The sequence below is a fragment of the Marmota marmota genome, unplaced genomic scaffold (assembly GCF_001458135.2).
Source record: "Marmota marmota marmota unplaced genomic scaffold, marMar, whole genome shotgun sequence".
Lineage (NCBI taxonomy): Eukaryota > Metazoa > Chordata > Mammalia > Rodentia > Sciuridae > Marmota > Marmota marmota.
The window spans coordinates 8553156-8565026 of record NW_026000164.1 but is presented as its reverse complement, the minus strand read 5'-3'; the positions used below and the strand labels follow the sequence as shown (position 1 = coordinate 8565026).

General features: G+C 44.6%; 1 long non-coding RNA gene across 2 annotated transcripts; it reads left to right on the top strand.

The window, feature by feature from the left end:
* Nucleotides 1-11308, top strand: LOC125611615. 2 transcript variants are annotated; one of them, XR_007341827.1, is made up of 4 exons: nt 1-100; nt 4989-5182; nt 5303-5524; nt 10646-11308. It is a non-coding gene; the product is annotated as an uncharacterized LOC125611615 (long non-coding RNA). The 2 variants fall into 2 exon arrangements; XR_007341826.1 differs by lacking the exon at nt 10646-11308 and having other exon boundaries at nt 5303-5561.
* Nucleotides 11309-11871: the final 563 nt, after the last annotated feature.

Here is an 11871-nt window from a genome sequence, read left to right as displayed (position 1 = left end):
AGCAGTAGCCCGAGCCCCAGGGGCCAGCGCGCTCGATGGCGCGGGGCCGGGCACCTGGGAGCCTCGGCCCCCACCGCTGGGCCAGGTCGCGAGGGACTCGGTGAGGGCCGGGAGGGCCGGGCGGGGGCGGGGGCGGGGATAACGCCGGGGCGGAGCCCCTGGCTCACCTGGTTCACCTTCTTAAAGGGATAGTAGGACAGGAAGGAAACTTGTTAGACAGGTAATAAACTTCAAAACCTGGAGGCGTCTTGACCGGAATGAGGCTGCGGGCGTCGTCTAGTGGTTGGAACCGGGAATTAAACCTTTCCCAGTTCTATCCCTGACCCAGTCTTGATCCGGCCTTGAATTTAAATCTACTTCTGCTGTAATTACACCCGTTTTCCCTTCTCTACTTTTCTGCAGACCCTAGACCTGTAATAGACACCGGGAAAGGGAGGGGTGAAGACACGCCTTCATCCTCCGGTGCGGGAGGCTTAGATAAAAACAATGCAGCCGGTACAACCCGTAGCACAGTGGAGGGGCAGATGGAAGAAGCGTGCCCAGACAGTGGGCGCACTAGGGCTGTCTCGGGAAGAAGTTGGTGTCACTTGTGGCAGAGTCTGGGTAAAGCAAGAGAAAGGGCCTGAAGGCAAGGAACCCCAAGGCGCGCTCAGGAGGGGTGAATGGACCTGTTTGACGGCTGGGACACAGAAATTGTCTTGGGAGCCAGAGCAGAAAGGCAGGCGCGGGCCAGATCAAGGACGGTCTTTGTAAACATGAGAAGGAGTTTGAACCTTGCCATGAGCGAGTTGGTGAAGGTTCCGGGTACAGGGGGCAGAAGGCACCTACTGCCTACCTATCTAGTGGTGTCAGCCTGGGCCCTCCCACTCTCTTGGAGACTACCTCTGTCTTACCTACATATGCTTTAGGTTCTGTAAGCGCCGAAGAAGAGTAAGACAATCCTGCCCTAAATAAGCATTGGTTTGAAGGAGCTCGGGACTGGAGATAACCCAAGCACCCAGAGATCAAAATGGCAGAGAGATCTCCCTTGGCGGTGCAGACGGGGGAACAATGCACCCATTGAGGGCTGTACCACCGGAAACCCTTATTCCTTCACCCCTCCTGGCTCTATCCCACTGAGGGGACTTTTTGTAGCTTTTTTTGTTGTTGTTGTTGTTGTTTTTTTGATCATTTAAACTAATGCATGTTTTGGTCACTGTGAAGGAAGGGAGGTGATAAATTATAGATGCTTATTTTATGTTTAAGAATTAATGTTTCCAATTTTCTTCCTTTTTAAAAATACAGATTATGTATAGGATGCATATGGCCCATAATTTGGGCTAGCCAATTCTTATTGGCACAAATAAATAAGTGCAATTCATGTATATTGGTTAGAAAATTCACGTTGAACAGAAAGAAACTAAATGGGAAGTAGAACTCTCCCTCCTCCCACCCTCTGGTGTCTGTCCCTCTTGTCAGCCACCATCTGCTATTTCTTGTGGTTCCTCCTGGGACTTTTCCCTGTGTGCACATCATCATGACCACCATATATCATCCCTCCCTCTTCCCTTCACTCCCACGCTCATACCTGCTTTTAAACTATCTTTGGATGGCCACATGATGTGCATTGCTGGCCACGGGGGGCCTCTTCCCTGACTTAAGGACTTTGAGAAGGAGGAGGAGGAGGCTCCTTCTGGCTCTCTGGGGTCAGAGCTGTGTGATTTCAGGCAGGAGGAATGGGCCAAGGGTGCAAAGCCAACAGCAGGGGGGAAATGGAGCAAGCTTTGGACAATCGCTTCTAGGAAATAAGCCAGACGGTGATGAGGTAATGCATGTGCTTGTTGCTGTAGTTTGTTAAAGTTAGAAGACCCTTGGGACTCAGGGGGTGGGGGGCCGGCACCATGCTCTGAGAGGCGGAGTCTGCATCCCTGGAAAGGAGGCTTGCTTGTGTTTTAAGATAGATCCTCTCTGCTGTTCTGAAAGTCTCACTATGGGAAATGAATGTCCTTCTATCTTCATTCAGGAGGATCCTAATTGAATACTTCTTCCTTACACATGGGAGAGGAGGCAGACCTTTGATTTTAGACTATCTTGACTAATAGCACAACTGCTTCAAGTTACTTGTACTCTCTGGCTTCAGTTTCCCTAGATCCGTGTGATCTCTAAGACCAGGGGTGGTCCTGAATAAGGGAAAGATAGCAGCATTCTGACTCAGAAGACTTAGGCTGGTTCTCTTAGCCATCCTGTGCCTCAGTTTCCTTACTTATAAAATGGGATGAATCATGCTCACCTCATAGAGTAACTGTCATGATCAGGAGATGAGAAAGTGTCCTATTTCTTGTTGAATACTGAGCAACGCTGCTTTACTAGGAGAATAATGGAGACCAGGACCCAGTGCAGCTCTGCTGGTTTCCCAGCTTACTCCAGGAGCAGAACGACCTAGATGAGCAAGACATCATCTTTTTCCCTTTAAAATCAACTTTATTAAGGGATAACATGCATAAAATAAATTGCACCACCCCATGTGTATAGGTCAGTGGACTCTGACAAAAGCATGTGTCCTTTGTCTGCCCCTCTCTGTCAGATGGAGAATGCTTCCACCCTCTGGAAACATTTCCTCACTCCCCTTTGAATCAGTTCCACTTCTGGCCTCAGGCATCTGTAGTATCAATAAGTGTGGCCTTTTCCAGAATTTTGTGTAGTCTCTGGAATTCAGCTTTTTCTTTTAAGCTTGTCATCCCAAGATCTATCTCACTGCAAACTAATGTTGTTTACTCCTCTTTGTATTGAGCAGTATCCCCTGTATGAATATTCTAAGACATCATTTAACAATTCAAAGTCGAAACCGAAAATCCATCCTCTCCTCTGATATCCTAGAAGCCATGAGCTCACTCCTAGCCGACAGGAGATCTTTCCTTCTTCCTTAGAAAGAACCCAACATGCCTGGCATTGTTGTCCATTCTTCATCCAGGAAGGAAACCTACAGAATCTCTACACCTGGGACTTCCCGGGCCCTGACTTGTCCCTGCAGCCTGGACCTTTCTGGCTAACTTGTTTATATTGTTCCCTACTTCCCTCCCACCCTGTCTCCTTTCTGACCTGGGGTCAGGTAAAATCACACCAGCCTAGATCCAGGTCTTGAATGTCCATAAGGCTTGGCTGAAAGGCAACGCATGTCACCAGGAGGCTAACCCAGCGAATGGCTGGTAACCATTAGGAGGCCATTAGTACAAATTAATTTATCAGACGAATGTCAGGTCTCCCGGCAAGGGCCGGTATGGATGGGACCAAAACTACTTTGTGGGCTGCATGGGACCAGCCTACACTTGTAGGCAACAAGATTCAGGAGACTGTGTGGGCAGAGGGAGGGGAAGAAACAGCTCCCTCCTGTGCAGCTTTCTGGTGAATTCTGCACAACTTTGATCATAAGCCTACTTCCTCCTTCCCTTTCCCTCTCACCCGTGCTCTATCTCTTCTCTGATCCTGGTTTGCTCTCAGGCATGGGGTGGGGATAATAATAGTCACCATTTATTACAGCACCTACGCAGGCTGCCAGGCACTTTACATGCATTATTTCACTTATTTCTCACACCAACCCTTTGAGGAAGGTATTATTAGTCCACTTTATAGATGGAAAAATCGGAGGCACAGGGAGCCTAAGTTAATTGTTCAAAATCACCCAGTTGCAGACCAAGGATTTGAACCCAGTTCTGTGTGACTGCTTGGCCTGCATCCCTAACCCCTACCCAACCCTAACCCATACTCAGGATATCAAGAAGCACGGGTATTGGGGAACCCCTATTTTATTTTACTACTCCCGTTCAACCCCTTACAAGTAACAAGTATCCTGACTTAAAACACCATGGATTTGGTATGGAGTCACCCAAAATGCATTTCGTGTTTTAAGTTCTTTCATTGTGGGTGTGAGATTTAGTCACGCAGTGTGTTGATCCAGGCTCCAAATGTATGATTCATTTTCATTCACTGTATGAAGAACACCTTATTTTTTAAAGACCTCTTGATCTATGGTTAAATGTTCTACACTTGAATTGTTGTATCTGGTGACACCCAGGATTTATCAGGCATGCTTCATTCTTCTAGAAGCTACTTTCATTTTCAGAGGAGATGTTTTGCTAATTCAAATGGTCACGAATTGATGAAGCATCTACACAGGTGGACTGTGAGCAGACACCAATTGTGTACCTGGCCCCCCACCTCTCAACGTTCCTCTCTTTTTCCATGTCACTTTGCCAAAAGTCAGGCACCTGATATTGTTTAGATAGCTGGATCTTTGTATATAAAATAGGGCTGTCTTGAGATAGAGACCTTGAGGTTTTCTCTGAGATGTCTGAAGCAAAGTTGTCTATTAGAAGGTCTCAATATTTGATATTAGATATCAATATGTGATATTAATAGCTATGTGATATTAGACAAACCACCTACTTTTTTCAAGCTTCAATTTTCTCATTTATGAGATGGAGAGATGATGATGCTGTGGTTTGAACATGTCCTTCAAAACTTCATATGTGGGAAATTTAATCCTCAAATTTGTATGTTAATGGTATTTGGAGGTGGGGACTTTGGAAGCCAATCAGGATTAGATGTGATCCTTAGAGTGAGGCCCTATGAAGGCATTAGTGGCTGTATCAGAAGAGAGATTCAAGGTAGAACCCTTGCTCTGTCTTCCCATGTGATGCAAACTACCATGTTGTGATGCAGCAAGAAACCCTCACCAGAGGCCAAGCAGATGCCAGCTCCATGCTCTAGGACTTTTTAGCTTCCAGACCATGGGCCAAAAAACCTTGTATTCTTTATAAATCATCCAGTGTCAGGTATTTTGTTATAGTAACAGAAAACTAATAAAACTAAAAACTGATAACGAGGTTGATCAAAGATACCCACCTTACAGCGTATGAAACAAGTAAAAATATGATGAAGTATTTGAGCAAAAGCTCCCAGGACCACTGAGCAACATAAAGATACAATCTTTTCATTTGTGTCCAGCACAGGTTCATTTACAAAGTAATTTTGAGGGAATTAATGGTAAAGTCGGTGGAAGGAATGAGGAAGGACATTGACTAGCATCTGTTCCTGGATTAAATGGGATGTTGGATGAAGCTCAAATCTCAAGAAGAGGCAAGACAAGACTAAAGAAGGAGCTAAGAGAAATCACTCCCGATCCATTTATATTATGAAGCCTTAGGTAAATACCACTCCAACACTTTCAGGATATATCACATTCCTCTCTGCTTTTATTTTTTTTGTAAATCCTGTACCTATCTCTACGATATTAAAATTCTCCAGAGCATTCTGTTTGTTCTAGGGGCAAGAAGGTGGTGGAGATGCTGTGAGCCTGCCCTGCATTCTCGTCTGGGCTCCATAAAAGAGGACGAATGGAGGGACGCCTAGGGGATGGGCTCGATTCTGAAGCTGATGGGTGAGAGAAAGGGCGCTGAATGGGAATTCACTTGGGGTACGCATCACATCCAAGCGTGCATTTGGATAAAGCCTTTACCTCAACAGGCTCTTGTGCCATCCTTACCAGGTAACATGCAAAGCAAAATAAAGCCAATTCACAGTCAGCCTATTATTTCCATCGATTTCTGGAACAGTGAAATGAGACTGGGTAGGGGGTGTCAGTCCTGTGAAGGGCCTGTGGCTCCTAATTCCTTATGATAACACTCACGCATGTCTCATGAGACATCATTGTGCTTCCTCCTTGACTTATTTGCTTGGCTGCCCGAGGAGACCAAGAATTAAGACGCTGCATTAATGCTTGGGCAGATAGGAGGGTGGGAGAGAAAGGAAGAGAACAGATGTGTCTCAGTGAACAGGGGCATGTCAGAAATTTAACAAGAACAAGTTGAGACAAGTGTTAAACACCAGAGTCCCTGGAAGCATGGTGATAGCTTGGTCCTTGTCAAAAAGTTTATCAGGTAGCTTTCAGCGAGCAAAGAGAAAATGGCAATCAACTGTTTTCAAGTTGATTTCAGTTTAGCTAGTGTGAAAGAGGAGCTGTTTGAATACACCATCAGCCTTATCTTCTAAATGAGGCTGGCATGGTTAATTTGAAAAAACATGCGATTTTATTATTAGTCTAGGCTAGAAGCTCTGGGAAATTCACTTCTACAGGGGGCTGGGGAGAAGCCCGGCATAACTTGTACTTAACTTTTTAAACTTCTGAGTCCTGTGACTTAGAAGTCATATTGTATTGTATGTCTTATCAAAGAAGTATGTGGGGAGCTGGGGTTGTGGCTCCATGGTAGAGCACTTGCCTAGCATGTGTGACACACTGGGTTTGATTCTCAGCACCGCATATAAAATAAATGAACAAAATAAAGGCCCGCCAACATCTGAAAAAAAAATTTTGCAGTAAGTAGGAGACCTCTTAATCGACATAAATTGGATTTCCTTTAAATTTTGAAGTTTTCATCAAGGGATCATAACAGGCAACTTATGACTTCTTCTAGCTGGCAATTTATGAGTTCTAGCTAGAAATGTGCTTCTTTAAGTTTATACACATTGACATACACATATTTGAACATACAGATAACAACCATCTGGTAAGAAGTTAATGTACCTTTCCCAAACTGTTCCTGAGTTTGGAAGGGACCCAGGCCACAGGTCATAAAATATGAGAGCCACCTAGTGAGCAAAGTTGGTTACTGCACCTGTATCTTCAAATTCCAGTTATGCTCTCCAGGGATAACTTCTGTTTATAAAATCTTAGCCCATCATGGGAATATTTATCAACAGAATGTTAAAGCGATGGTAATTTTCATACATTCCTGTTATTATAAAAATGTGTAGACTCTTAGGTAGAAATTAGCTTTCTTAACTTGATTCAGTCACCCCGGGAATGATAGTCTGCCTGGGAGAGGAAGGAAGGAAGAGGCTTGCAATGATGTCATCTTACTTTTGGGCTTTCTGCTTTGGATGCAAAAAAATACTAAACAAGTTGTCTAGCAGGTGCAGGACAATCATTATTTATAATGTATCAGTTAGGATCTGAGCTAGAGAGTCAACAGGGGGAGACCGTAATAAAGAGGAATCCGGCAGGGAACAGTACATACAGGGACTTTCAGGACAATCTAAGGATGGCCTGTGAGGGATGGAAACAATTACAGGGGGCCCAATCAAAGGTACACTTTATGGCTTGCCTTTGATGAGATCACCCTGATTAGTGGGGCAGGGGCTAGGGCCAGGGCAGAAACAGGGACAAGTCAGGAGGCTGTTGTCTCTGCCAAAATGAGGAGAGGGCTTGAAGCAGGGTGTCAGTGGATGTGCCAGTGGTGGTGAGAGTCAGTTGTGTGGCAGAGGTGATTTCAGGCCCAGGCAGGCAAACAGCTTGATAGGTGCATAGTGGGAAAATGGCGGTCTGCCCAAGAGCCATGTGCAGTGTGGCTGGATGGGCTGGGCTGAGGTGAGAGGGAGGAGGGAAGATAAGCTCAGGAAGGAGGACTAGTGTTAGCCGTGGGGACCAGCTTGCAGAGTGTGGACTTTCTTCTCTAGTAACCCGGAGTCAGGCAAATTTTGAGCTTGGGATCCGTGTGCTGAGCAGAGTATTTTGAGTGGCAATGGGCAAATAAAAGAAGAAGTAGCAGAGGGCAGAGGCTGTATTCAGAGAGACAATGTTCCATGGAGGACATAGTAAGTGTTCAAACTTGAGCCATGCATGGAGGGAGGGACAAGGATGAGTGACATTCAACTGTGGACTCACACATGGATTGGCTAGCTAGACATGGAGGTGATGTGGACGCACATGTGGATTGGCTAACTAAACATGGAGGTGAGAAAATGTAGTCAACCCCTTTATCTTAGTGACCAGAGTCAAAATTTTGATTTTAAAAACCATATCTCAGTGTGAAAATAAAAGTGTTGGAATGAACTTCTGCTCTCCTGGAAAGATGTTTTAGAGACAATGATGGTGAATTAGAATTTTGTTTGTCCAAAGTAGGGTGTGTGTCCTGGGGAGACTTTGAGAAAGGGGATTTGTAGCAGAGAATGAGAGGCAGGGACCCAGAAAGGTCTGGAAGAGAGCAGTTGGGAGGAGACAGTGGAGCAGGCAGAGACTTGTCAAATGTCTTCAGGACACTCAACAGGGACATGATGATGATTTGCATAGAGGTGTGGGATGGGATGTGGCCTCTTTCCCTGTCTCCCCACAGTGACTTCTGCATAACTGAGTTATTATGTGGCACCTTTGGGTTTAGTTTTGACTTTCTTGGAAGGATAGGATGCCAAGGACAGTTACCCATCACCAGCTCAGTCTTTTGGTTTTCCTCTGCTTCTTGTCACCTGGGGACAGAAAAAAAAAAAAAAAGGTGGGAATTTCAGTTAAATTCTGACCTTTTTTTTTTTTCTGTCTTTTCTTCTGTTTCATGTGTGTAGTTCCTGCTGCCTCCTCTTCTAATCCTTCTGTTTAGCTCTGTGCTTCTGCTCTGTGATGTGAGTTTTGCTTTGTATCCTCCAAGAGTTCGGCTGGATTGAAAGTAAAGGTCACCATCTCTCTGCTCCTTTGCTCCTTCCAGTTCTCTTCCTACCACTGGTCTCGCCCACAGTCCTCCCTGTGGGTCTGGCCTTTTGTCAAAAGGTTGAATTTGTCCAGAAGGGAATCTGGAGGTTTACCCAATTCTTCAGTCTCCTTCTGTTTCCTTGTGAGGATTTCTTTCATCTTCCTTTATCACTTTTCCAGCTTCATATACAAACCTCACTAACTCTTTGCAACTCTCAGAACTTAAAAAAAAACAAAAACAGAAAAATGGCACATACCTTGTCAGCATTGGAATCATCATCATCTTTATCACAAAGTCTTTAGGAAGCACTGAATTGTAACTGGCCTGTTGGGAGAGCAGAAAACACACATGACTATCTTCCAGAAGTTCCTTTTGCCCTTTAGAGTTGAGAGTCCAACACCAAGAACCGTGGACTCTCCAGTACCATAGAAGTGACCAAATGTCCTAGTTTTACTGGTCGGTCCTAATTTCCTCTTGCTTTGATCTCCATCCTTTACTAGCGGTGAGACCTCAGGCAAGTCTTCTGATCTTTGCTGGCTTTGAGTGGAGACGGATCTTACCTGAAGTCAGGGACAGGACTTCATGATCTCCTAAAGGCCCTTTAGCATGGAGAGCAGGAATTTCATGAATGTTGTCTACTTGACTCCCAGAAACAAAAGTCACAATTGACCCAATATAATTTCAGAAGAATTCTCACTTTCTCAGAGGATTGCTGAGATAAGGCAATCCTAAAGAAAGGAGGCGGAGGTAGGTGCAGTGGCAACACGCCTGTAATCTTAGTGGCTCAGGAGGTTGAGGTAGGAAGATTGAAAGTTCAAAACCAGCCTTAGCAACTTAGCAAGACCCTAAGGAGCTTAGCCAGACCTTGTCTCAAAATTAATGTGAAGAGGGCTGGGGATGTGGCTCAAGCGCGGTAGCGCGCTCACCTGGCATATGTGTGGCCCGGGGTTCGATCCTCAGCACCACATACAAAGATGTTGTGTCCGCTGAAAACTAAAAAATAAATATTAAAAAATTCTCTCTCTCTCTCTCTCTAAAAAAAAAAATAATGTGAAGAATCTGGGGATGTGGCTCAGTGGCTAAGCACCCTTCCCTGGGTTCAATTCTTGGTATAAAAAAATTTTTTTTTAAAAGAGGTGGATATATGATGTAGGTCAGGCCTTTTACAGGCCTTTAAAATGCATGGTGCTCTAATAAAATACAGGTTTCTTCTGCATACCTTTCCCAGTGTGCCTGGGACAGAGCTTTGGTGGTTATTTTGCAGTTCGTACAGGAACCAGAACTATGCTAAGAACTTCACATACATTGCAGTTTAATCTTATTAGAATCCGTATGGTCTGTCCATTTCATGGATAAGGAAACTGAAATCTCTAGAGGTCAGGTAACCATTTCGAGATTCTTCATCTAGTAATGGCAAAGGTGACCTTCAAATGCAGATGTCTGAAGCCAGAACTCAAACTCTCCATCACCACATCCAACTCTCCCCTATCCAAGAGGATGTGAGGAATCTTACTCATGTGAATAATTTGGTAGTGATGGCCAGGTTCTTGAGATCCTGGGGTGTAGATTTCTCAAAAAAAATAAAGGAGTAAAGAAGTAGTACAGGATGTTGCCCCTCTGATCCCTGGAAGGCAGAGAACTCTCATGCAGGTGTGAAGAGAGTAAAGAAGTCTGAGCTGTCATGGGCCAGTGGTCCTGCCATGAATCTCTGTCAGGCTCTCTGGTTCCTAAGATGCCTGCCCACTGGGTGGATCCTGTGGGAAAATAGGTTCCTATGATCACCGAAGGGACCTGCTATCCCGAGTTGATGGATAGAGCAGACTCCTTGGAGGTAGGACCGCTCCTCTGCGTCTGGGAGCTGCAGTTCACTGGTGGTGAGGTGAGGTCACAGGCAGGCACGGCAATGGCCAAGATGGACAGCAACAGCGGCCGGCACAACAACTGTGGGAGCAGAGCCCTGAACAGCTGCACGAGGGTGTGGGAGCCCATGGTGGCCTGGGTCTGCAGAGACCCACAGACCAAGCTGGCAGGGAGCCCAGAGCCTAGTGCCATCGTGATGTGTCACTTGTCCCCCAGGCTGTGGGGATCTGGGAAATCACTGTATGACTGTGTACAAATGGATCTTTCATGTATAAAACCTCTCTTTCCAGATTGGTCTTCTGCTGTGGGTGCTTCACAACAAGGTGAGTTTTGATTTTCTGTGAGACTTCATGCTGACAATAGCTTCTGAGAGGTACTATTTAGCCACACATGACCCCTGAGATTGCTCTGACTCCGTCACCTACATCTTGTGTGTCTATGTTTTTATGTAACTGATATCAGATGTATATGTTGTAGAAATTTTTCTAAAATTTCTTTACTCAGCTATCTGTCTTAGAAATTTTTCTATATTTTGGTACCCATAGATTTAACTAAGTTTTTAATAGTGTCAGAGCATTTTCTAGCACCATTTACCATATCTTTGAAATTAAAGTTGTTCTGGACAGTGCTTCTGTTATGGTTTGAATATGTTAAGGTCCATATGTTAAGGGCTCGGTCCCCAAGGTCTTGGGGTGTTGGAAACTTTGGGAGGTGGGGCCTGGTGGGAGATCCTTAGGTCACTGGGGAAGTGCTCTCAAGAGGTATTGTGGAACCACACCTGTACCCTCCTCTCTGCTCTGGCTTGACATGTGACCACTTGCTTCTATCAACACGCCTGCCATGCTGTGCCACCATCTCCTGCTTTCACTAGAGGTCAAACAAAAAGGGCTGCCTGATCTTAGACTTCAGAACTTGGAAACTGTAAGCTAAATAAAACTTTTCTTTTTACAAAATTAATTGCCTCAGATATTTTGTGGTGGTAACGTGAAGCTGACTAATACATTCCCCTTCCTATAAAAACATTGGGGAATGATCCCCATACACTGCTGAAATTAAATTCCCAGATAATGTAATTTGCTTAAACTATGATTGAAAACCAAGGTAATATTCCAACTGTATTATAAAGATGTGAAGAAAACCAATTTATGAAAAAACAATATTCATTTTGATATACAAATGGGCACACACAGCAAATGACATAATGAAGCAGACAGATGCTTGGTCCTATAAGTAGACTAATGGAATGCCACAGCTCCAAATGCTGACAGATTTGGGTGAGTTTTGTTGCTGATTTAAACACTGTGGGTGGGGTTGTCATCAATTTCATGATTTTTTTCTGAGACGATCAACAACTCGTGATTATAACTAAACAAAGTTTCAAAGTCTCTGAATTTATTTTGTTGTTCCTTCTTAGAAAAGTCATAACATATTAAAATTGTGCAAAGATTGTTTTGCGTTTCTATTTAGTGTAGTTAAATTCTTGGCTCAGTTATTTTTCACCCACACAAATGTCTGG